The following is a 26,761-nucleotide window of genomic DNA, read 5'->3' as shown; positions in this document are numbered from 1 at the left end:
CGCTACCCCCCCCCCCCCCCAACCAGGATCTTTTCGGACTTTATTGCATGATATTACCTGTGAACGAGGGACAGAAATGGAAGGCAGAACTGGGATACCAGACTTGCCAAGAACTGAGACGGAGGGCAGGGGGTTGCCAAACGGTGAGGAGCAGACCAACCAGATAATCCACGGCTTGGAAAAAAGCACTTCACCAGTCTGTTAACATCACTAAAGTACTAGAATGTAATCCCAAACCCGGGGAATCAGGGTCGGATTACTGGAAGCGTTTGTATCATGCTACGAGACTTACGCGGGGGATCAAATCTTCAATAATGGGAATACTTCCCCTCAATTTAATGCGTTGCTGCTCCAATGTCTCCCTTTTAAATTAGCCACCATGATTAAGACCAACAATATGGACTGGCCAGATAATGACCGTAATCGGATGCGATGGACCGTAGTTTACTACTGGGATCCCAACGCAAAGTCCAGAACCAACTCAAAGGGAGTTGCAGTTCAACATGAATTTGTCCAACGGGGTAAGGGACACCGAAGGGGGTCAGATAATGGCTGGCATCGTAACCATACGCTGGAAGCCGGAAACCAGGATTGGGATCGATTCCCTGATTGGCCTTATCCCCCGCACCCCCATCATGGTCCATATGCCCAAGGACCCGGCCAGGTGATGGCAATAACCCGGGGAGCTCAGCCTGGACTGTGTTTTAACTGTGGCCGACCGGGACACTGGAAGGCAAGGTGCCCCTGGGGACAGCAGAGACACCCAGTTTCAAACCGGACCGTCACCCCATTCTCTATGAACAATCCTTTTGCTAACTGACCCTTGAAAATGTTGCTGGTTGTATGTGAGCATGTGGCCAAGTGGTTAAGGCATTCGACTAGCGATCTGAAGGTCATGAGTTCGAGCCCCAGCCGAGGCAACGTGTTGTGTCCTTGAGCAAGGCACTTAATCACACATTGTTCTGCGACGACACTGGTGCCAAGCTGTATGGGTCCTAATGCCCTTCCCTTGGACAACATCGGTGTCATGGAGAGGGGAGACTTGAAGCATGGGCAACTGCTGGTCTTCCATACAACCTTGCCCAGACCTGCGCCCTGGAGAGTGAAGATTTTCCAGGCGCAGATCCATGGTCTCGCAAGACTAATGGATGCCTTTATTATGTAAGTAGCGCCACGCAAGAGGAACCCAGCATAATTCACCATTGCCCTCTTGGGGTTCAAGGGGCCTGGACAAACACACCAACGGACACCATTCCTATGGGTGGAGTTTCAGGGAAGGCAGTATATATCCTGGTAACTGCGGCTTCTAATATTTCCTTACATCAGCCTGTAAGTGTGCTCTCTTCCCACTCGCTGGTGGAGCTTTTGACCTCTCGACAGACACAGCACCTCACTCAGGCACGACAAAATCGCTATGAGACAGCCTTCCTGAGCAACCCGCTGCTGACATTTTCTCACTACTCCACTTTAAACCCAGTCACTTTCCTAACATCGCCACCCCAGGTTACAAACGATTCTGAACACTACTGCGTGCTGCGAAATCAACTCCTCACTATAGCCCGTGAGGACCTCACAGACCAAATCCTACAGGACCCTGACATAACCTTGTATGTCAATGGTAGTTCTTCCATTGGCCCTCAAGGCCAGAGATGTTCCGGCTATGCTGTGGTCACAGATGACATGGTTTTCGAGCAGGCAGCCTTTCAACCAGCTGTGTCAGCACAAAAAGCTGAGTTATTTGCCCTCACTCATGCCTGACGAAGGGTCTCGGCCTGAAACGTCGACTGTACCTCTTCCTAGAGCTGCTGCCTAGCCTGCTGCGTTCACCAGCAACTTCGATGTGTGTTGCTTGAATTTCCAGCATCTGCAGAATTCCTGTTGTTTGCGTTTTTAAATACAAACATCTACACTGATTTTCAATATGCCTTTGGGGTAGCTCATCTCTACGGAGTGCTTTGGGAATGCCGGAGTTTCCTCACCTCCTTAGAACATCCTATTAGCAATGCTACATTTGTACAGAATCTCCTCACTGTCTTGCAACTTCCAAAAATATTGGCCATTATCAAATGTCCAGCTCATATCCACCAGACTGATAAAATCTCCACTGGTAACGCCATGGCTGAGGAGGCTGCCAAAGCCATAGCCTAGAGACTCGAAATTATACTCCCACTGGGGCCCTGCCAAAACCCCTTGCGCCTCTCAGACAGCACGGGTATGCCAGACGTACAAGCCGTACATACATTCCAGGGGGATGCCCCTGAGGAGGAATGCAGACTATGGTCGCAGATGGTCACAGTAAGGAGGGTCCTGTGACGGGCCTCTGGTTCACCCGTGCAGGACGGGTCTGCGTCCCTACCCGACTTCTTCCAATCCTCCTTGATTATACAGTATTCATACTTGTACTCATCTCGGAAAGGAGGGAATGATAAACAGTTTGCTGCGAACATAGTGGTATCCGAAATTGCAGCAAGCAGCAACAAAGAGGACAAAAGTATGTTTAATATGCCGTAAGAGTAATGTGGGAAAGAGGATACCCTGTTTGTTGGGCACCACTCCCTTACCTTTTCATGTTTACAAATTGATTTTATTGAACTACCTAGAGTGCATGGTTTCAAATATTGCTTAGTGATCAGAGATGTGTTCAGTAGATGGATCGAGGCAATCCCTGCCATGAATAATCAGAATCAGAATCAGGCTTATTATCACCGGCATGTGACGTGAAATTTGTTAACTTAGCAGCCCCAGTTCAATGCAATACTTAATCTAGCAGAGAGAGAAAATAATAATAACAATAAAAAATAAACAAGAGGGCACAGGTTTAAGGTGCAGAGGAGATGTTAGGGGTAAGTTTTTTTAAACGCAGAGAGTGGTGAGTGCGTGGAATGGGCTGCCGGCAACGGTGGTGGAGGTGGATACAATAGGGTCTTTTAAGAGACTTCTGGATAGGTACATAGCGCTTAGAAAAATAGAGGGCTATGGGTAACCCTAGTAATTTCTAAGGGAGGGACATGTTTGGCACAGCTTTGTGGGCAAAGGGCCTGTATTGTGCTGTAGGTTTTCTATGCTTTTTTCTATGTTTCTAAGTAAATCGTATATAGAATAGATTTAAAAGAATGTGCAAAAACAGAAAAACTGTATATTAAAAAAGAGAGGTAATGTCCAAAGCTTCAATGTCTATTTAGGAATTGGATGGCAGAGGGGAAGAAGCTGTTCCTGAATCGCTGAGTGTGTGCCTTCAGGCTTCTGTACCTCCTACCTGATGGTAACAGTGCGAAAAGAGCATGCCCTGGGTAATGGAAGCCCTTGGTGATGGACACTACCTTTCTGAGACACTGCTCCCTGAGGGTGTCCTAGGTACTTTGTAGGCTAGTGCCCAAGTTGGAGCTGACTAGATTTATAACCTTCTGCAGCTTCTTTCAGTCCTGTGCAGTAACCCCTCCATACCAGACAGTGATGCAGCCTGTCAGAATGCTCTCCACGGTACAACTATATAAGTTTTTGAGTGTATTTGTCGACATGCCACCTGTCCTTGCCCCACTGAACTTATTCTCATTCCTCAACCCCACCTGCACATTTGTCCAGTGCCTTTCCACGTACATCTGGTACATGACGCATGCTCCCCACCATTTCAACAATTTGCAATCCTCCCCTTCCCCACAACCCCTATACATCTCTATTTTTGTCTCAGGAGGGCAGGAAGGACTTGGGGACCATGCATTCTGTCCAGAACATGGATCTTACCAGTTCCCCTCTATGAGCACTCCCTTTCATTTGACTGAAATTTTTGACTTCTCTCACTTTCTGCTAATCAAAACTGTCACCACAAAAACTTGCATGTGCCCCACTATGTCTGTTTTTTTGCTGATGATGTCACCCTTTAAAATGTAGATCACTTTCCCTACTTTGTTAGTACTCTCTCCTGAAAAGCTGATATCGACTCAGACATCAACCCCTGCCTGAGGTCAGCTAGTAGAGCCTATGCATGATTAAGGAAAATATTTTTTGAAGATAAAAAATAAAGGTCCAAATAAAGCTTTGTCTATAGAGCAGTCATTTTTCTTTCATTACTGTATGGATCTGAATCATGGACCACCTACAGTTACACCTGAAAGCTCTGGAACAATACAATCAAAGCACCTTATGAAAAAATTTGAGGACCAGCTGGAAGGACAGATGCACTAAAACCAGTGTACTGGAGGAGGTCAACATTAAAAGCATCTCCACCATGATAAAGCGACACCAACCCCAATGGATAAGTCATGCCTAACTCACATGTTCCCAAACAGATCTTTTACTCTGGGAAAGAAGAGACTGAACAATCCAAAGACCCAATAACTAACTTCAGTCAATGTTTCGGGCCGAGACCCTGATGAAGGGTCTCGGCCTGAAACGTCGACTGTACCTCTTCCTAGAGATGCTGCCTGGCCTGCTGCGTTCACCAGCAACTTTGATGTGTGTAGCTTGAATTTCCAGCATCTGCAGAATTCTTCATGTTTGCGAACTAACTTCAGTCACCATTTGCTCTTGCCCACACTGCACCAGAATATGTGGATCCTGGATCAGCTTCTATAGCCACGTAAGGGCCCAACCAATGATAATCCCTTTGGAGAACATCATACTTGACCCAAGTGATCACTCCAATACCAGATACATGGAACAGTTCTGTTCCAGACTTACTACAACACCACTCCTCAACTCTTTATCATTAATACCATGATTGTAATTCACTCCCACACACTAAACTTGGAGTGTTTCCTTGAGGTGTATTATTCCTGCATAGGCCAGTGCCCTCTTTAATAGCTGCCATTTGCATTACCAGAAAAGAGAAATTGAATAAGGAAATATCATTCTGCAAACAGTTGTGTAAATTGGGAGAACTGTCCCACAGCTGATTCAGGCAACAGCCTGATGTAGTTATCCTCAGTTATTACTGATTCACTTTTAAAATTCTCACTCCCTGAATGTAGATTTGGCTTGCAAGTAGCTGGTCCTGTCTGATGACTCTCCTTACTCAGGACAGCATGAATGAGAGAAAAATATAGAAGACATCAGGATATCTATGATGATATTCCATGGAGATGAAGCTCCCTGCATTTGGACATACTTCATTCCATCCAATTTGTTCTCCACTCAGTCTGGTAAATTTGTCTCAATGACTCTGGATCCAATTAGTGGGACAATCATGGATAAAGAAGCAAGCAAAGCCATTCAGCCCTTATGCCTGGACTGTCATTCAGTAAGTTTCTTTTCACTGCAATAATCCCTCTTCCTTTGATTTCCTTCGTTTACAGAAGGCCAATCGCTTAAATTTAAATAATCTCCCTCAAAAGATAATTGGCAGGTCATCTTTTTTAACTATGCCCCTAATCAGTGGAATTCAATACATAAAACTATAAAGGATGCAGACTCAGTTGACAGTTTTAAATGCCACCTCAAAACCTATTTACTTAACCTTGCTTTTCACCAACATCGTTTTGTATTTTATTTCCATGTTTGTAATTTTATCCCACTTTGAACTACATTATCTGTATGAAAAGAGTTCGGGAAGTTATTATGATACATCTATTTGTGAAACAGCAGAGCAACAGATTACACAAGTGAAGTGGTGTGTGATGTGATGATCTCCCACCTATTTCTCCCTGTCGAGATGATAAACAATTATTCAGGCTTTTGGAGGCTAACGGAGGACTGGAGAAACACAATCCTGTTTAAAGCCTGTGTGAAAGTATTCCTCACTTTGCTTTGAGAAGTGATTAGATTATGAAACTAGGAAGAAAACAGCTAGACTCAGATGATTTCAAAAGTTTTAACCTTTAGCGCTAGACTTCCTGTGCTGTAGTTTGATACACTGAGTCTCCCATCCCCACTAACTCCCTCTCTCTGCTACCACTCCAGAGAACCCCTTTTCTTCCCAGAGTCTCACTCAAATGTAGATGTACCACAAAACTGCACAGGGCCAGAAGATTTCTTGCTCCCAGAGTCTCAGTGAGGATGTGTGCATGCCATCGAAAGATTGCTTGTTCAGCTATAGGATGCAACTTCACTGATATAGTGACCTTGCAGTTTGAGAAGGAAAAGGCTAAGCAGTTGGCTACATTAAACTACCTGCTGCTTATTGCTCAATTGCCATCTGGTCTTTGTCCTCTGCATCTGCCATGCCTCTTCATGAATACAACAGCTCTCCAACATCCATATAACCATATAACAATTACAGCACGGAAACAGGCCATCTCGACCTTTCTAGTCCCTGCCAAACTCTTACTCTCACCTGCTCCCACTGACCTGCACTCAACCCATAACCCTCCATTCCTTTCCTGTGCATATATCTATCCAATTTAACCTTAAACGACAACGTTGAACCTGCCTGGAAGCTCGTTCCACACAGCTCCCAGTCTCTGAGTAAAAAAGTTCCCCCTCATGTTACCCCTAAACTTTTGCCCTTTAACTCTCAACTCATGTTCTCTTGTTTGAATCTCCCCATTCTCAATGGAAAAAGCCTATCCATGTCAACCCTATCTATCCCCCTCATAATTTTAAACACCTCTATCAAGTCCCCCCTCAACCTTCTACGCTCCAAAGAATAAAGACCCAACTTGTTCAACCTTTCTCTGTAACTTAGGAGATGAAACCCAGGCAACATTTTAGTAAACCTCCTCTGTACTCTCTCAATTTTATTTTTCTATAATTCAGTGACCAGAACTGTACACAATACTCCAAATTTGGCCTTATACAATTTCAACATTACATCCCAACTCCTATACTCAATGCTCTGATTAATAAAGGCCAGCATACCAAAAGCTTTCTTCACCACCCTATTCACATGAGATTCCACCTTCAGGGAACTATGCACCATTATTCCTGGATCCCTCTGTTCTACAGCATTCTTCAATGTCCTACCATTTACCATGTATGTCCTATTTTAATTAGTCCTACCAAAATGTAGCACCTCACATTTTACAGCATTAAACTCCATCTGCCATCTTTCAGCCCACTCTTCTAACTGACCTAAATCTCTCTGCAAACTTTGAAAACCTTCTTCATTATCCACAACACCACTTCTCTTAGTGTCATCTGCATACTTACTAATCCAATTTACCACCCCACCATCCAGATCATTAATATATATGACAAACAACATTGGACCCAGTACAGATCCCTGAGATGCACCACTACACACCGTCCTCCAATCTGACACACAGTTATCCACCACTACTCTCTGGCGTCTCCCATCCAGCCACTGCTGAATCCATTTTACTACTTTGATATTAATGCCTAACGATTGAACCTTCCTAACTAGCCTTCCATGTGGAACCTTGTCAAGGGCCTTACTGAAGTCCGTATAGACAACATCCACTGCTTTACCCTTGTCAACTTTCCTAGTAACCTCTTCAAAAAATTCAGTAAGATTTGTCAAACATGACCTTCCACGCACAAATCGATGTTGACTGTTCCTAATCAGACCCTGTCTATCCAGATAATTATATATACCATCTCTAAGAATACTTTCCATCACCCCTCCGATTTCACTTAAATTTGACCTCTGTGTATTGTGTGGTATCGCCCGTCACTGGTGAGCACCTCTCATATGTTTGAGTACAGATTGTTCTTGAGTTTGATGGGATACCTTTGTCCAACATCCTTTCCGCCTGAATTTTGTGGAAGTCCTATAGAGCTGGAATCTTCGTCCCTCTGTCACTGCCCTGAAAAGAGAATCGAAGCACAGGATAATCCTAAAACATTTACTGGGACAGTGTTAGTGGATTCTCTCACAGTGTCTCTATTACACTTCTACTATCCCTGCTCACCTTCACAACCATCTCCCACCAGTACTCTACCATCCCCGTCTGCCTTGTGGATTCAGGCTCAAGCTGAAGGCTGGCAGACTCTCAGGATGGACAACTGTCTGTCTGGCGCTGGCTTTCAACCTGGATCACTGTTGCTGTGTCAATCCTGCAGCTAGTTTCAGCAGCATGAGATATTGATGACATTTTATTCGGAATGATGGGTAAATACTGATTCCAGGAAACAGGAGAATTCCCCTGTTATCTCATGCAATCTTGTTCTGCCTGGCAGGGGGCTGGGTGGGGTGGTGGTGGAGAGGAACATGCTTCAGCACCAATCCTTCAACCTCATCCTCTCTGGCATGATGCTCCCGCAGCACCATGCTTCTAAAAGCCCTGCTTTTTCTCAGAGTGTGGAGCTCGTTGTGTTGCCACCCTTCCGACAGAGCAAAGATCCCTCTCAGCTGCAGCCGAGACTGGCTTGAGTTACCTGTCTCTCCAATGGCAACTCAATCCCAGGTTCTACTGACCAGCAGGAATGCATGAGAGGGAAGAGTGGTTCATTTGTCAGGACTAACACCAGAAACTGGCGATGTCCTAAATGTGAATGTACAGGGTTTGTTGAATAAGCCCTGAAATAGAGGCTTGTACCTAATTTATTGCTAAGTGTGCACTATAGCTGACAGTGGTGTCCTGGATCTTTGAGGCCCTCTTCCCAGTCACTGCTTCTCTCCTGAAAGAGCAGAATATCATACATCAAAATGTCAGCACAGCAAAACATTGGCTCAATTGTAATGTCATGATAACATCTGGACAACCTCTGAATATTCTGTCCATCCGGTACACCGTGAGACCATTTTCTCTTCTGTGTGTGACGATATCTGGAGTACAGCACAAACAGCTTGTTACCAAGAGAGAGAGGGGTGAAGACTGCTCACAGTTTGTTTGGGATTTCTGCAAGGACACTGCCAGCTTCTGAGTTCCTACTGTGACGGGGTCCTGAATTACCCCTATAAACTGTGCTCAACTACCCCTATGAACTCTGCTTTTGAAAGGAGAGAGAGAGAGTTATTTAACACTAACACCTTGTTTTAAGAGAGAGAGAGAGACAAAGACTGCTCACAGCTTGTTTATACTTTCTCCAAGGACATGGCCTGCTAGTGCATTCTTACACAGAGAAAGAAGGGAGGAACTGTCTTGAGAGACAGTTGGTATTCAGTATGGTGAGATAAATAGGAGGTCAGATGATAGACCTGCGTCACATGATTTTGGACACGGAATGAGATTTGTTGCACCCACAGAAAAAGTGGATTTTTGGAGGATCGATCAAGCGGATCGATCAGTGGCTCTTGCAGTGTGAAAAGGAAGTGACCGGTGGGGAGTTGTTCGTGTGTCCAACCCTTGCCTGGGTTGATAGCTCCACCACAGAAGAATGGTCCCCCTTGTTGTGGTCACAGTCAGTGACTTTTAAAGGATTTCAGAGGACAATGGGAAGATCGACGGCGTCAGCTCATCTGAAGATTCAAATCTCTCCCTTTCTCTCTCCATCACTACTCAACTCAATACCACAAACTGAACTGAACTTTACTCATTGTCATAAGACTATCTATTTACCCCTAGACTTGAAGCTTGATTTTCAGATATATTTCACACTTACTTATATGTAATCATTGCTAACCTGTTTGATTTATCTGCATTTATTTTACTGTATTGTATTAGTTAATATCAATACTGGACTCCAAGGTGTTTTCCATCTCTGCTGGTTCTTTAACTCGTCATGGGGTACGTGACATAATTGGGGCCTGCATCCGTGATATGAACAAATTGTGTGGGAGGCTTGTTTGAATTGATTGGGGAAAATCCCTTTTGATTTGGTTGTGTGGAAAAACAGCAGAAATGGATGTTAGGGACTTTCTGAGATCACCAGACCCGGTGACTTTGAAGATAGCTCAAAAGGATGATGTGTGGGACGTTGCTAAAGAATTGAGAATTGTGGTAAAGAAGAGTATGACTAAGGTAGAAATTCAAAGAAAATTAGTTGAATATTATATTTTGATGAAACAATTTACTGAGGATGTGTCGAAAATGTTCGTGCAAGGTAAACCTACTGAGGCTGAGCTTCAGTTTCAGTTGGAAAAATTAAAGCTGGAGCATGAGTTGCAACTGAAACAGCTCGAGGCTAGAGAGGCAGGAAGACAGAGACAGTTTAAAAGGAAAATTTGGCAGCTGAGAGGTTTAGTGTCAGACCCTGATGGTTTTTACAGCTCAGAAGGGCTTGTTTTGTTTGATGAATTTAAAAGTTGTGTCCCCTATGATGTAAGGGCAAACCTGAGGAAGAGGATGCCGCCACCCTGTGGGGGGTCTGCTAAGAAAGCAGACAAAGTTGTTTTAACCTTCAAGCTTGAGTTCACTCCAGGTGAGAGTTTACCAAAGAATAACTGGAAGGTTTGGGGTGACCTTGAATTTGAAACTGGGACAAGTGATGACAGCCCAGAACTGTCCCGATTGCCTCTGTTCAGGTTGTTGAAGCACCTGCTATTCATAGGGCACTGAACCTTTTGTTGAAACTCAGTTAAGGTCTGAGGTGTCTGACTTGGTTGGAAAGGAATGCAGTTTTTTTTGTGTCGGATGATCTTGGTTCAGTGAATAAGGGGTTAACCTTGGTATCAGTAGAAAGTGAGGATTCTCAGTCACTTGTATTAGACAGTGAGCTAAAAGTTAGTGATGAGGTAAAAATTGCCAATGCTGAAAATAATGGGAAAAGTGCCGTTCCTGGACTTTTGGATAAAGTACTTGAAAAGGTTGGATTGGTTGTGCGACCTTTGAACCTGTTTGCAGGACAAAGGCCTGCTGAGGAAGCATGTCCCACTGTGTTGAATTTTGTTTGGACATTTGGAGGTAAACACCTGCAATGTTATGATGTTATTCAAGGTGATGTTGTTCAAGCTTGGAGTGTGGAGAGACAAAACTTGGAGTGTTGTTGTGACCAGGAGGGATTATCGCTAGGAGTTGCTATGGAGATAAGTCAAAGGAAAGGTCATAGAAAGTTGATAAATGGATTGTTTGGTCTCTTCCACAATATATACATGGTTCTTATAAGTCTGGTGATGGTGCTAAGTTTAGTAAATAATGTGGAAAGGTTGACCCCTCTCCAAGATGATGTTTATCCCACATGTACAGATATTCGAAGCATGTTTAGGAAGTTTGCTGAGGCGCATGATAGCAACACCAGAGGTTTAAATTATGATGATGTGTCACAGACTTTTCTACTTTCCAGATTCCAGTAGGACTTAGAAGGTAGTAAAGCTGATGAGAGTAAGGTGCATGAGAAAGGTTTGTCCTTATGGAGGAAGGAATGTAAAGAGAAACAGAAGCGATATTCTGAAATGGTGGCTTTAAAGGAGACAGTTCTCACAGAAGAGGAGATTCAGAGAGAGTCAGTAGGATATTATCTTAAAGATGGGGTGTTAATGAGGAAGTGGAGACCAGCCACTGTGCCTGCAAGTCAGGTAGTGATTCCGAAAGTTTACAGGGCTGAAAGTTTAAACCTGGCTCACAGTATGCCTTTAGGTGGATGTTATGGAGTGAGAAAGACAGTGAACAGGATTATGAAGGAATTTTACTAGCCTAGTTTAAGAAAGGATGTTGTGACTTTTTGCAGGACTTGCCATATCTGCCAAGTTGAGGGAAAATCTGATCAGTTTATTCAAGTCACACCACTTAAATCGATACCTGCTTTTCTAGGGTGATAGTGGATTGTGTAGGCCCATTGCTAAAGACTGCATCTGGTCATCAGTATCTGTTAACAATTATGTGTGCTGTGTCTAGATTCCCTGAAGCCATGCCTTTTGGAAACATCAAGGCGAAGACTGTGGTAAAAGCATTTAGTAAGTTTTTCACACTGGTAGGTCTTCCCAAAGAAATTCAATTTGATCAGGATAGTAACTTTACTTTGAGAACATTCCAAGGGATAGGTGGAGAACTGGGAGCTAGGGACATTGTGTCATCTGCATATCACACAGAGTCCTAGGGAGCCTTGGAATGGTTCAACTCCACTCTTAAGACCATGATTAAAACATATTGTGTGAAAAACGGGAAAAACTGGGATGAGGGGATTCCCCTACTCTTATTTACTGTTGGAGATACGATTCAAAAATCATTGGAGTGTAGTCTATTGGAACCTGTGATCGGTGACAGGCCAAAAGGACCTTTGACTCTACTCAGAGAACAATGGTCTGGATTGGAAACGTGTCAGTGTGCTTAATTATGTTTTAAAATTCTGGAAAAGATTTAATAAGATTTGTGACATTGCAAAGGAAAGATTACAGAATGCCCGAATTAAAATAGAACACTTGTTCAATAGGATGGCACCTGGGAGAATTCTTATGAAACCAAATGGAGTCGTAAAGGCTGTGGAATCTGATAATGAGAAGAAAAATCATTTTACTAAACTGAATCTAGTATCAACAAGGTTTAAGAATTACATTGTTTTGAAAAATATTACTGATAAGGTCCATCAGTTGGAACCTACACCGCAAAAACAAGTGAAAGAATTAATTAGCAAGCATAAAGATTTATTTCCTGACATTCTAAGACAGTGTACAGCTGAAGGGCATGACGTCATTGTAAATTCCGCCCAGCCCATCAGACAGCATCTTTACAGAATGAACTTTGAGAAAAGTAAAATGGTTGAACAAGAAATTGGAAGCAAGAAAGAACCAGGAAAGAGAATGGATGACTGCATTGATAGAGTGGGGAAGGCTAAATACCTTACAACGATTGACTTGTTAAAAGGATACTGGGGTGTTCCTTTAACAGAGAGGGCTAAAGGGATATCAGCATTTGGGATACCGTCTGGACTGTATGAATATAACGTTTTACCCTTTGGGATGAAAAATGCACCAGGGACATTTCAAAGAATGATCAATTCTGTGATTAGAGGTTTAGAAAACACAGGGGTTTATATTGATGATTTAGTGGTCTGGAATGACATGTGGGAGGAGCATATTGAAGCGGTAGAAAAACTGTTTGAAAGGCTGTCCAAGGCCAATCTTACCGTGAACCTTGATAAGAGTGAATGTGGTCATGCTACTGGTATTTATCTTGGCTACATGGTAGACCAGGGCCAACTGGCTCCTGTACAGGCCAAGGTTCAAGATATTGCTGGGGCTCCCTTTCTAACGGGCAAGAAAGCTTTAAGAAGATTTTTAGGAATGGTTGGGTATTATCCTAAGTTTTGTAAGAATTTTGCTGACATCACTCTCCCCCTAACAAAAGTCCTAGGGAAGAGTGAAAGATTTGTATGGAATGACCTTAGCCAGGAGGCATTTGAACATCTGAAAACTATCCTGTGTTATCGTCCTGCGCTCAAAGCACCTGATTTTTCAAAACCATTCTCGATAGCAACAGACACTGGTGACGAAGCTGCTGAGGCAGTACTGTTACAGAAGGGAGTGGATGGCATTGAACACTCAGTAGCCTATTTCTCAAAGAAATTTAATATGCACCAGAAAAGTTATTCAACTGTTGGAAAGGAATTGTTAGCCCTTATTCTGGTCTTACAACAATTTGAAGTTTATGTTTGTCCTACCCAGAGACCATTTGTGGTTTACTCGGATCATAATCCGTTGGTGTTTCTAACTAAGATGAAGGATAAGAATAGAAGGTTGTAGAGTTGACTGAATATGACTATGACTATATGACTGAAGAAAAGAATATGACTGAAAAATCAAACGTGAAAGGTACTGACAATATTATAGCTGATTGTTTATCCAGATGTTAAGTTGCAAATTGTACATGTTTTGCTCTGCCATCTGATGATTATATGTATTGTTTCAAACTCTGAAATTTCCAGTTAAACCAAAAAATTTGCCTTCGTCAATTTTTTTTTGAAGGAAAGGGGTGTGACAGGGTCCTGAATTACTCCTATAAACTGTGTTCGACTACCCCTGTGGACTCTGCTTTTAAAAAGAGAGAGAGAGAGTTATTTAACACAAACACCTTGTTTTAAGAGAGAGAGAGACACACACAAAGACTGCTCACAAGTTGTTTATACTTTCTCCAAGGACATGGCCTGCTAGTGCATTCTTACACAGAGAAAGGAGGGAGGAGCTGTCTTGAGAGACAGTTGGTATTCAGTATGGTGAGATAAATAGGAAGTCAGATGATAGACCTGTGACACATGATTTTGGACACGGAATGAGCTTTGTTGCGCCCACAGAAAAAGTGGGTTTTTGGAGGATCGATCAGGCAGATCGATCAGTGGCTCTTGCAGTGTGAAAAGGAAGTGACCGGTGGGGAGTTGTTCGTGTGTCCAACCCTCGCCTGGGTTGATAGCTCCACCACAGGAGAATGCTCCCCTTTGTTGTGGTCACAGTTGGTGACTTTTAAAGGATTTCGGAGGACAACAGGAAGATCGACGGCGTCAGCTCATCTGAAGATTCAAATCTCTCCCTTTCTCTCTCTCCATAAATCCCAATATAAACAGCTTTTGACATTCCTGATGAGCTTTATCTAATATTTGGCTTGTTTTAATGTAATCTCCCTCAGTTGTAATTTCGAGTTCCCATCCACAGTTAAGAACTTTGTACTAAAATGCTTGTTGGTAAAGCTCCTTTTCTCATGAAGGTTTCTGTTTTTACGATGCTTGCAGGCTTCCCATCCGCTCCTCTGATTGACAAAGAACTCTGCCCCACCGCCTTTTCCTCTTCCTGAGACACCCAGTTACCAACCTAGGGTGGTGGCAAGGCCCAGTGTAGGGGCAGCAGCCTGAGCCTCGGGGAAGAGCTGAGGGCTCTCCCTGGGCAGGGTGGTAGATACTGAACTGAAGTGGTGTAAGTGTGTACTTTGTGCAGTTTTAAAGAATGTGAGGTGATGCAATAAGCTTCTCCTGTGGTTGGTAGTTTGATGAGGAGAGATGGAGAAGGCAGCATCTGGGTCAGATGAACAGCTCCTTGCTCTCTGCCATTGCCATGTGGATGTGGGAGTAGACTGGTGGAGTCTGGTGGGCCTGACTGGTCCTCCACTCTGGGCATCAGTCTCTTCTCTTCCTGCCTGCCACCCTGGGAACAGTGAGTGTCTGTCATTGGCATACTGCACCAGCTCCCTGCCTCAGGTTAGCCATTCTCATTGTCAAGCTCACATCCCCCTTGGTCCTCACCCCTGTACACTCTCTGTAACCTTCCCCCATCCTGACAAACTCTTACAGTTCTGCTCTCTTCCCTCTGTGGACCTTCTACATCTACACATCCACATCCTTTTCAGATTAGAGACCTGTAACCAGTGCTATGTTATAGGGATTTGTGCCTGGTCCCCTATTGTTTGTCATGCAGATTAATGATTTGTATGCGAATGTTGATAAATAAATTCACTAATAGTTGCAAAATTGGAAGTAATGTTAGAGCACGATGTAGATAAACTAGACTGTATGACTGTCTTAGTAGTGTAAGGAATTTTTTTTCTTTGTTTTGTGGCTGTCTACAAGAACATGAATCCTAAGGTCTACATATTTTGATAATAAATTTTAATAAATTTGATAGTAAATATTTTGATAATAAATGTACTTTGTACTTTGAACTTTCAAAATGCTGTACATTTGATTCCAGATTAAAGATGGTTTATTGTCACTCTTCAATGGAAAGTATAAAGGGAACCATTAGTTGAATGTTCAATGGAGCAGAGACAGGGTTAACACAGGGCACTGTTTGGGGTTCTGGAGAGTGGTAGGGTAGGGATAAGAGCATATGATGAGCAGGGAGACAGAGCTAGGATGTGGCAATGAATGACAGAATAGCAACATTGTAAAGTATTACACACAGGGAGTAGAAACATTAGATATAAATATACAATGGGGGGGTCTTGAGTTATGAGGAAGGATTTGGGTGTCCTTGTAGACTCATCACCATCAACATCTGGACAATGCACAGAAGTGATTAAGAAGGCTAATATATACAGTAGTTGGGCTATATGATGCACTCAGTGGAGTTCAAGTCCAGAGACAATTTCCTTAAGCTATATAATGCACTTGTGAGGCCCCACCTTGAATACTGTGTACCATTTTGGTCTCCATATTGTGAGGGATGTGACATCACTGGAGAGAATCCAGAGCAGGGAGACTGCACTCATTCCAGGTCTGCAGGGTATGAGCTATGAAGACAGATTGAAAGAATCAAATCTTTTTAGCCCAAGTGTCACCACACATCCTTGTGCCCCAGGGATCTGTTCTGGGACCCCTTCTCTTCGTGAATTTTATAAATGACCTGGATGAAGAAGTGGAGGGATGGGTTAGTAAATTTGCTCATGACATAAAGGTTGGGGATCTTGTGGATAGTGTGGAGGGCTCTCAGAGGTTACAGCAGTACATTGATAGGATGCAAAACTGGGCTGAGAAGAGGCAGATGGAGTTCAACCCAGATAAGTGTGAGGTGGTTCATTTTGATAGGTCAAATATGATGGCAGAATATAGTATTAAAGGTAAGACTCTTGGCAGTGTGGATCTTAGGGGCCGAGTCTGTAAAACACTCAAAGTTGCTACACAGGTTGACTCTGTGGTTAAGAAGGCATACGATGCATTGGCCTTCATCAATCGTGGGATTGAGTTTAAGAGCTGAGAGGTAGTATTACAGCTATATAGGACCCTGGTCAGACCCCACTTGCCCCACTTGGAGTACTGTGCTCATTTCTGATCACTTCACTACAGGAAAGATGTGGAAACTATAGAAAGGGTGCAGAGGAGATTTACAAGGATGTTGCCTGGATTGGGGAGCATGCTTATGAGAATAAGTTAAGCAGGGGCGGCACTAAGGTAGTTATAGCCCCGGCAGAAATTATAATAGCACCACCAAGAAATTAACTGAATTTTCACATACAAATTGCAGCTGCTTTTCTTTCTCTGTATAGTTTTGAATACAACTTGTTTCTCCAGTTGATCTAGTGAAACAGCGCCCCCATTACCATAGCACCCACGCAGCAATAAAGTTATAAACTCTGTCAGATCCACTCTACACTTCGTTCGTTGTCAATGCCTTGCTGTTGTCCTCAGATCAGTTAAGCTGATCTAAGATCACTTAAGGTGGTGACGTCACTCACTCTCACTCACGCGAGAGATTGATAGTATACAGCCAGGCGCAGATCCATGGTCTCGCGAGACTAACCGATGCCTCATACACACACAAACACATTGTGCTTTTGCAAGTGAGTGTGGGCCTGGCACGTGCATTATTTTGGTGGCGTGAAAAATGGATCGAATTTTAGTGCGAAAATGACCTCATCCAGAGGAATCAGTGGTGTCTCAGCCTGAGCCTGTCTTAATTGACAGTGACATGCAGAAAGAAGTAAGTGGGGATGAGGACGACAACAGTTCATCGAAGGAGCACGAGGGCGAAGTAGAGGAACAAGAAATGGAGTGGGATTCGGAAGAGAACATGGATAAAGCTGCTCTTAGTGCTAGTGGGAATACTGTTAGTGACGTTAGCCAGCAGCCTGGGGAAGGGCCTCATCGGCCAGCATTGAAAAATTACCCTTCGCTGCTCACAACAGTTTGGCAATCAGCAAAGGAGTTTTATTCGTGGCTGGTTTGAATATTCGATCACGAAAGATACTACGTTCTGCTTTGCATGCAGGCATTTCCTGTGTGGAGGACATGGGTTCCATTCTGAGTCTACCTTCACTGTCACTGGTTACCGCAACTGGCGGAAAGCTACATCACCTTTCAAAGCCCACCATGTAAGTGCAGCTCATAAGTTTGCTATGAGACATGGGCCGAATTCAGATTGAGAAAACAAGACGGTTCAAGATTGGGAAATATGCTTGACAAAGGACTTGCATAGGTTGTCCAAGAAAATTGTGAGTATATGAGAGCAGTGGCTGAGTCTCTAGCAAGGACAGACAGTGAATGACACAGTGGAATTTCTAGCTCTAATGAGACCCTACTGCAATGCATTTATAGATTTATACAAACTAATCTGCATATCACTGACCCTACCTGTGACATCTGCCTCATGGAAACGGAGTGTCTCTTGCCTCAGATGCCTCAAAAATTACCTAAGGAATAGCAGCAGCGATGCTCGGAAAAGCAACTTGGCCCTGTTGGCCATAAACAGCCGGAGGACCAAAGCACTTGACATCCAGAAAATCATTGATGTTTTCGCCACCAATCACAACAACAGATGGATTGTGCTTCTCTGAAAACATCAATGGTGAGTGCAGTTGATCTTTTTAAAAATTTGGTCCAAGACTAATGCTGATTGTTATCAGATTATGAAGACACGCAGTCCTCTTTTATTGTCATTTAGTAAAGCATGCATTAAGAAATGATACAATATTTCCTCCGGTGTGATATCAAGACTGGACAAACCAAGACCGAAAAAACTAACAAAACCACATAATTATAACATATAGTTACAACAGTGCAACAATACCATAACTTGATGAAGACCAGTCCATGGCACAGTAAAAAGTTCAAAGTCTCTCAAATGTCCCACATCTCACGCAGACGGGAGAAGGAAGAAAACTCTCCCTGCCATGCCCGACCACAGTCCAACTCTGAGTCATCCGAAAACTTCGAGCCTCCGATCAGCCCTCTGACACCGAGTACTGAGCATCATCTCTATCCAAACGATTCGACCTCAGTCTCGGTCACCAGCAGCAGGCAAAGCTGGGGATTTTGGGGCCTTCCCTCTGGAAGATTTCTCGATTGTGCAGTAACAATGGCAGTGAACTGGCATTTCAGAAACTTCTCCAGATGTTCCTCTGTGCTTTCACGTCTATCTCCATCAAATCAGAATTGTCCACGGCCCCTATTTAACGGATACAATATCATTTTCACCGGAGGTCTGCGCACACATGGCGCGCTGTTATCTCCTCCTCCCGCCTTTATTATTTTGTGGTGGATACCCCATAGTCCTTATGTTTCCTGTAAATCCCCAAATATTACATTTACTGCTATTAAGCCTACCGGTTTTGCTTAGACTTCCAAGTGGTGATTCTGTTGATTTTTGTTTTGAATTCAGTAGCCGAATTAATTGAGGTATTGCATGGTCAGAGTACGATTTGTCCAACTCCTGGTAAAGCCTTGCATTCATTGTTTGCCCTATTTGACTTTAATGACGGTGTATCTTTTGGCATTGTCTGTCTATGTAATGCGAATAGCAATGGACATTGTGGGTTAGTGTTGTGTTTTTCAGTTGAAAAGCACGCATTTGACATGTGATTCATGTTGTGCGCTGTGGGTGGGATGCTCTTATGTTTGTTTGTTTATGCTCTGTGTAGCCCGGGTTGTCTCCGATGCTGTTGATACTGTCACAGTTCACTTCTGTATTAAATCTTTCAATTGCTGTTGCTTGTGAATCAACAGAGGCATTTATAGTAGGCATAGAATGCTTGAAACTCACTTTTGAATGCCACGCATCTGGCCTTGCAAATACATATTACCATACAGTACATCCCTCAGCACCATCACTGAATAATTCAGCCCCACTGTAGCATCAGCAAGAAAAAACCACTGAAGTTAAGTGAACTCAGCTTTTTCTCCTTGGAGCAGCGGAGGATGAGAGGTGACCTGATTGAGGTGTACAAGATAATGAGGGGTATTGATTGTGTGGATAGTCAGAGGCTTTTCCCCAGGGCTCGAATGGCTCACACGAGAGGGCACAGTTTTAAGGTGCTTGTAAGGAGGTACAGAGGAGATGTCAGAAGTAAGGTGAGTGTGTGGAATGGGCTGCCAGTGACAGTGGTGGAGGCGGATACGATAAGATCTTTGAAGAGACTCCTGGATAGGTATGTGGTAACCTTAGGTAATTGCTAAAGTAAGTACATGTTCGGCACAGCATCGTGGGCTGAAGGGCTTGTATTGTGCTGTAGATTTTCTGTGTTTCTATATTCTGCCCACAATGCTTAGCAGGGCACTGAGGCCTGGGAATAAACTGCCTGAGAGTTCGGTGGAAGCAGAGAAACTGACTCTGTTTACATAAATAATTCGGTTTATTTTTGTCCGTGTACTGAGGTACAGAGAAACACTCGTTTTGTACACCATCCAAGCAGATCATGTCATCATATCGGTGCATTGAGGGAAAGCAATAAAGTGTTACAGTTACAGAGAAAGTATAGTGCAGATAGACAATGGCGAAGTGGATGGTGGGATCCAGAGTCCATATTATATTAGGGGAACATCAAAAAGTCTTATAGCAGTGGGGTAGAAGCTGTCCTTGAGCCTGGTGCTAATACTTGCTTTCAGGTTTGTATCTTGAGCCTGATGGGAGAGGGGAGAAGAAGGAATGTCCAGGTTATGTGGGATCTTCAATTATGCTGGCTGCTTTACCGAAGCAATGTGAAGCGTAAATGGAGTCCATGACGGAAGACTGGCTTTTGTGATGTGCAGTGCCTCATCCATCTCTGTAGTTCCTTGCTGTCATGCACAGTGCAGTTGGCATACCAGGCTGTGGTGCAGCAGAGTAGATGCTTTCATGGTGATGGTACTTACAAAGTGTCTGGACAAGCAGTTGAATCATGAGATACAGAAGGCAATGGTTACAAGAGGTGGAAATGAGATTAATACAGAAAAGTGCTGACAGGTGATGGGCTGAATGGCTCATTTGCTAACTGTTTTATTTACTTTATTTAGAGATATAGTGTAGAACAGACCCTTCCTGATACAGAAATACTTTTACAATTGCTGTAAATGTTTTGCATCCAGTTCAAATTTTTCACTTAAACAATAAGTCCAGACTTCTCAATGGACCTTGCATTTCAATTTCCTTTGAGTTAATTTGAGGTCTTATTTATCAACTGGAAGACCAATTGTAATTTCAAAACAGTTGCAAAACAATTCTTGAACGAGCTTCCTTTCCCACTATTATCTCATCTCAGCACCAAAGATTATTATCCACAGATTCCAAAATGTCCATCACTTTGCAAAGTTTTATCATCATTTTTATTATCCTCTTGACTACCCTTCTGTTACTATTTTAATATTTTGCAACAATATTTTGTCATTTTAAAAATTGTTTAGAATGTGCTATCAAATCCCTTAGTTAGCATTGAATCAGATCTAGAATCAGGTTTATTATCATTGACATATGTTGTGAAATTTGTTGTTCAGTGGCAGCAGTCCAGTGCAAGATATAACAGTTACTACAAGTTACAAAAGTAACAGACACTGCTAAAAATGAATAACAAGGTAGTGTTTATGGGTTGTGAATCCTGCAGCTCCTCCCCAAAGGTAGTGATGAGAGGACAGCACCTCCCGGATGGTGACGGACTGAATGACGGATGTCACCTTATTGAGCCATTACTTCATGAAGGCATTATTAAGTAAACTGGATCAGCAAAGGAGAGGCCTGTGCCATCGGAAACTGGCTCAGTTCCTGCACCTGCCTCTGGATTCTGTGGTGACTCCCTCCCAGCCCATTAAGCCTCCTGCTCCACACTGCTCACCTTGGGACAGATTGAGGAAGAGGTCAAAGCCAAGTTCTACTCCTGCAAGATAGGCTCTGATTCTCACATGCTGTTCTCCTGGGATGACCCCAGTCCCTTGCCAGAAACCTGGGAGATCTGGACCTGCAGGGAGGAATGGAGGCAGATTGGGCCTTCAAATCCTCGTCATAAGGCTCAGCCTGGGACTGATTTTCCTCTTCCACCCACACCTCCTCCATACCCTTCTCTATACCCCTACCACCTCCTCAACATCCCGAACTTTGACTCCTGAAGTCCCTGTGCGCGGCCATAGGCTGTGGTGGTTAGGGTCCAATTGAGCCTGCCAGCGTTCAGAGGCCGGGACTCCATCCCCACCACAGATATCTTCACCACTGGCACAAGGTGGACCTGCCAACAAAGCTAATGTCTGGTGTTGACCCAAAACAATGGTTGGCACAATGGGAGCAGGATCAAGCACTGTGGACCCACTTGAGAACTGACGAGGGGTGCCAGAGATGTTGGCCTATAACCTAGAGAGGCAGAGAAACATCTGAGAAGCTATGATGTTTTAAAAGTCTTCTAATTTCCCACAAATGTACTGTGTGATGGAAGGATAGGGTTGCAGAACTGTGTTCAGTGACCCAGGGATAGAGTGGCAGAAACCGTGTAGAGTGCTCCCAGTGTCGGTGACCCAGGAATAGTGTGGCTGGAACCGTGTACAGTGACCCAGGAATAGTGTGGCTGGAACTGTGTACAGTGACCCAGGAATAGTGTGGCTGGAACTGTGTACAGTGACCCAGGAATAGTGTGGCTGGAACTGTGTACAGTGACCCAGGAATAGTGTGGCTGGAACCGTGTAGAGTGCTCCCAGTGTCGGTGACCCAGGAATAGTGTGGCTGGAACTGTGTACAGTGACCCGGGGATTGTGTGGCAGAAACTGTGTACAGTGACCCAGGAATAGTGTGGCTGGAACTGTGTACAGTGACCCGGGGATTGGGTGGCAGAAACTGTGTACAGTGACCCGGGGATTGGGTGGCAGAAACTGTGTACAGTGCTCCCAGCGTCACTGACCCGGGGATTGGGTGGTCGGAACTGTGTACTGTGCTCCCGGTGTGAGTAACCCAGCGATTGAGTGGCAGGAGCCATGCACAGTGCTCCCAGTGTGAGAGAGCAAGGAAGAGGATGCAGGAACATGGATTTAATCTATGTTTGACAGTCCCACTATTTAACTATTATTACCTGTTACTGATATTCCAGGGGCACACAAGTCCCTCACAGGTTTGTTGTTGGAATAAGGAAGATCAGAGTTTTCCAACAGGGAATAAAGGCTTCTCTGGTTTACCACCCCGTACAATTCCTCTCTCTCCTGCTTCCCACTGTCACACCTGCAGGTGGGCTGGGATCCCTCCGGAAAAACATCACAAAATTCAAAAATAATTGTACTGTGCAGGACTGTGCTCCTGACGTGGTCTGGCCCAGAGATACAGGGACCAGGACCATGCACAGTGTTCTCATCAGCAGAGGTTTGAAGATCACAAGGGAAGATTAAAGAAAGAAATTGGAAGGATACTGTATATAAATGCAGGGTGTCAATTTCTTCCTCATACATTTCCCACAAGATTTATTCTTGGTGGAAAACTCACCGACAAACATTGACAACAGTATAGAGCTTGCTTCATGGTATTAAAGAATGAAACCATCCAGTACCTACATGAACTGTTCTTCCTTGAGGGTCTCATGGTCTCTACAGTGGGACAGAAACACACAGAACTTGACTCTGGGATGTATGGAGGGAGATTCACACTGTGTTTGATCCCGGAGGTATGAGATGGGATGGTGTGGATAAACCTAACTGTGTATCTAATCTCAGGAATATTTATTTAGATCCTGGGACACAGGAGCAGAATTAGTCCATTTGGCAAATTAAGTCCATCATTCCATCGGGACTGATTTATTACCCCCATCAAACCCATTTTCCAACCTTCTCCCATGAGCTTTGACTATTCAATTACCCATCAACCTCAACTTTAAATATAAGACCATAAGACCATAAGACAAAAGAGTAGAAGTAGGCCATTCAGCCCATCGAGTCTGCTCCGCCATCTTATCATGAGCTGATCCATTCTCCTATTTAGTCCCACTCCCCCGCCTTCTCACCATAACGTTTGATGCCCTGGCTACTCAGATAGCTATCAATCTCTGCCTTAAATACACCCAATGACTTGGCCTCCACTGCTGCCCATGGCAACAAATTCCACAGATTCACCACCCTCTGACTAAAAAAATTTCTTCGCATTTCTGTTTGAATGGGCGCCCTTTAATCCTTAAGTCATGCCCTCTCGTACTAGACTCCCCCATCATGGGAAACAACTTTGCCACATCCACTCTGTCTATGTTTTTTAACATGTGAAATGTTTCTGAGGTCTCCCTTCATTCTTCTAAACTCCAAGGAATACAGTCCAAGAGCGGACAAACGTTCCTCATATGTTAACCTTCTCATTCCCGGAATCATTCTAGTAAATCTTCTCTGTACCCTCTCCAACGTCAGCACATCCTTTCTTAAATAAGGAGACCAAAACTGCCCACAGTTCTCCAAGTGAGGTCTCACCAGCGCCTTATAGAGCCTCAACATCACATCCCTGCTCCTATACTCTATTCCCCTAGAAATGAATGCCAACATTGCATTCGCCTTCTTCACTACTGACTCAACCTGGAGGTTAACTTTAAGGGTATCCTGTACGAGGACTCCCAAGTCCCGTTGCATCTCAGAACTTTGAATTCTTTCCCCATTTAAATAATAGTCTGCCCGTTTATTTTTTTCTGCCAAAGTGCATAACCATACACTTTCCAACATTGTACTTCATTTGCCACTTCTCTGCCCATTCTTCCAATCTATCCAAGTCTCTCTGCAGACTCTCCATTTCCTCAGCACGACCAGCCCCTCCACCTATCTTCGTATCGTCAGCAAACTTAGCCACAAAGCCATCTATTCCATAATCCAAATCATTGATGTTCAATGTAAAAAGAAGCGGCCCCAACACTGATCCCTGTGGAACACCACTGGTAACCGGCAGCCAACCAGAATAGGATCCCTTTATTCCTACTCTCTGTTTCCTGCCAATCAGCCAACGCTCTATCCACGTATGTAACTTTCCCGTAATTCCATGGGCTCTTATCTTGTTATCTTGTTAAGTAGCCTCATGTGTGGCACCTTGTCAAAGGCCTTCTGAAAATCCAAATATACAACATCCACTGCATCTCCCTTGTCTAGCCTACTGGTAATTTCCTCAAAAAATTGTAATAAGTTTGTCAGGCAGGATTTTCCTTTAAGGAATCCATGCTGAGTTCTGCCTATCTTGTCATATGCCTCCAGGTACTCTGTAATCTCATCCTTGACAATCGACTCCAACAACTTCCCAACCACTGATGTCAAGCTAGCAGGTCTATAATTTCCTTTTTGCTTCCTTGCCCCCTTCTTAAATAGCGGAGTGACATTTGCAATCTTCCAGTCTTCCGGAACCATGCCAGAATCTATCGACTTTTGAAAGATCATCGCTAATGCCTCCGCAATCTCCACAGCTACTTCCTTCAGAACACGAGAGTGCATTCCATCTGGTCCAGGAGATTTATCTACCTTTAATCTATTCACCTTCCTGAGTACTCTCTCTGTCGTAATTGTGACTGCACACACTTCTCTTCCCTGCCACCCTTGAGTGTCCGGTATACTGCTGATGTCTTCCTCAGTGAAGACTGATGCAAAATACTCGTTCAGTTCCTCTGCCATCTCCTTATCTCCCATTACAATTTCTCCAGCATTATTTTCTATCGGTCCTATATCTACTCTCACCTGTCTTTTACTCTTTATGCACTTGAAAAAGCTTTTAGTATATTCTTTGTTATTATTTGCTAGCTTCTTTTCATAGTTCATCTTTTCCCTCTTAATGACCTTCTTAGTTTCCTTTTGTAAGCTTTTAAAAACTTCCCAATCCTCTATCTTCACACTAATTTTTGCTTCCTTGTATGCCCTCTCATTTGCTTTAACTTTGGCTTTGACTTCTCTTGCATCCTTTTCCCACTCGAAAATTTCTTCTTTTTTGGAATATACCTGTCTTGCACATTCCTCATTTCTCGCATAAACTCCAGCCACTGCTGCTCTGCTGTCTTTCCCGCCGGTGTCCCTTTCCAGTCAACTTTGGCCAGTTCCTCTCTCATGCCACTGTAATTTCCTTTACTCCACTGAAATACCGACACATCAGATTTCGGCTTCTCTTTTTCTAATTTCACAGTGAACTCAGTTATGTTATGATCACTGTCCCCTAAGGGTTCCTTCACCTCAATCTCTCTAATTACCTCCGATTCATTACACGATTACCCAATCCAGTACAGCTGATCCCCTAGTGGGCTCAAGAACAAGCTGTTCTAAAAAGCCATCTTGCAGACATTCTACAAATTCTCTCTCTTGAGATCCAGTGCTGACCTGATTTTCCCAATCTACTTGCATGTTAAAATCCCCCACAATTATCATAACACTGCCCTTCTGACAGGCCTTTTCTATTTCCAGTTGTAATTTGTAGTCCACATCCCTGCAGCTGTTTGGAGGCCTATAAATAACTGCCATCAGGGTCCTTTTACCCCTGCTCTTTCTTAGCTCAACCCATAAAGATTCTGCACTTTCCGATCCTATATCAACTCTTTCTAATGATTTAATATCATTTCTTACCAATAAAACCACGCCTCCCCCTCTGCCTACCTGCCTACCTTCCTATCCTTCCGATACACCATGTATCCTTGGACTTTCAGCTCCCAGAGACATGCATCCTTTAGCCAGGTCTCAGTGATGGCCACAATATCATACCTGCCAATCTGTAGCTGTACAATAAGATCATCCACCTTATTCCTTATGCTGCGTGCATTTAAGTACAACACCTTAAGACCCGTATTTGATACTTACTTTGATTTCACTGCAACTTTATTGCACTGCAACTCATCTCAATGGCTACAAATTTGCCCCATCACCTGCCTGTCTTTCCTGACATCTTTACTGCTCACTATCTTAGATTTATTTCTGTTTTCCCCTTCCTCCGCTCTATAATTCCGGTTCCCATCCCCCTGCCAAATTAGTTTAAACCCTCCCTAACAGCTCTATTAAACTTTCCCTCCATGATATTGGTCCCCTTCGGGTTCAGGTGTAACCTGTCCTTTTTGAACAGGTCATACTTCCCCCAGAAGAGATCCCAATGATCCAAGAACCTGAAGCCCTGCCCCCTACACCAGTCTCTCAGCCACACATTCATCTACCTGATCCGACTATTCTTGCCCTCGCTAGCACGTGGCACAGGTAGCAATCCCGAGATTACTACCCTGGAGGTCCTGCTTCTCAGCTTCCTTCCTAACTCCTAGAAATCTCTCTTCAGGACCTCCTCCTTTGTCCTATCTATGTCATTGGTACCAATATGTACCAAGACAACTGGCTGCTCATCCTCCCCCTTTAGAATATTCAGGACCCGATCCGAGACATCCTGTACCCTGGCACCTGGGAGGCAACACACCATGCGGGTATCTCTGTCAGG

This window comes from Mobula birostris (genome assembly GCF_030028105.1).
Source record: "Mobula birostris isolate sMobBir1 chromosome 8 unlocalized genomic scaffold, sMobBir1.hap1 SUPER_8_unloc_1, whole genome shotgun sequence".
Classification (NCBI taxonomy): Eukaryota; Metazoa; Chordata; class Chondrichthyes; order Myliobatiformes; family Myliobatidae; genus Mobula; species Mobula birostris.
Note: the sequence above shows the minus strand (reverse complement) of the source record.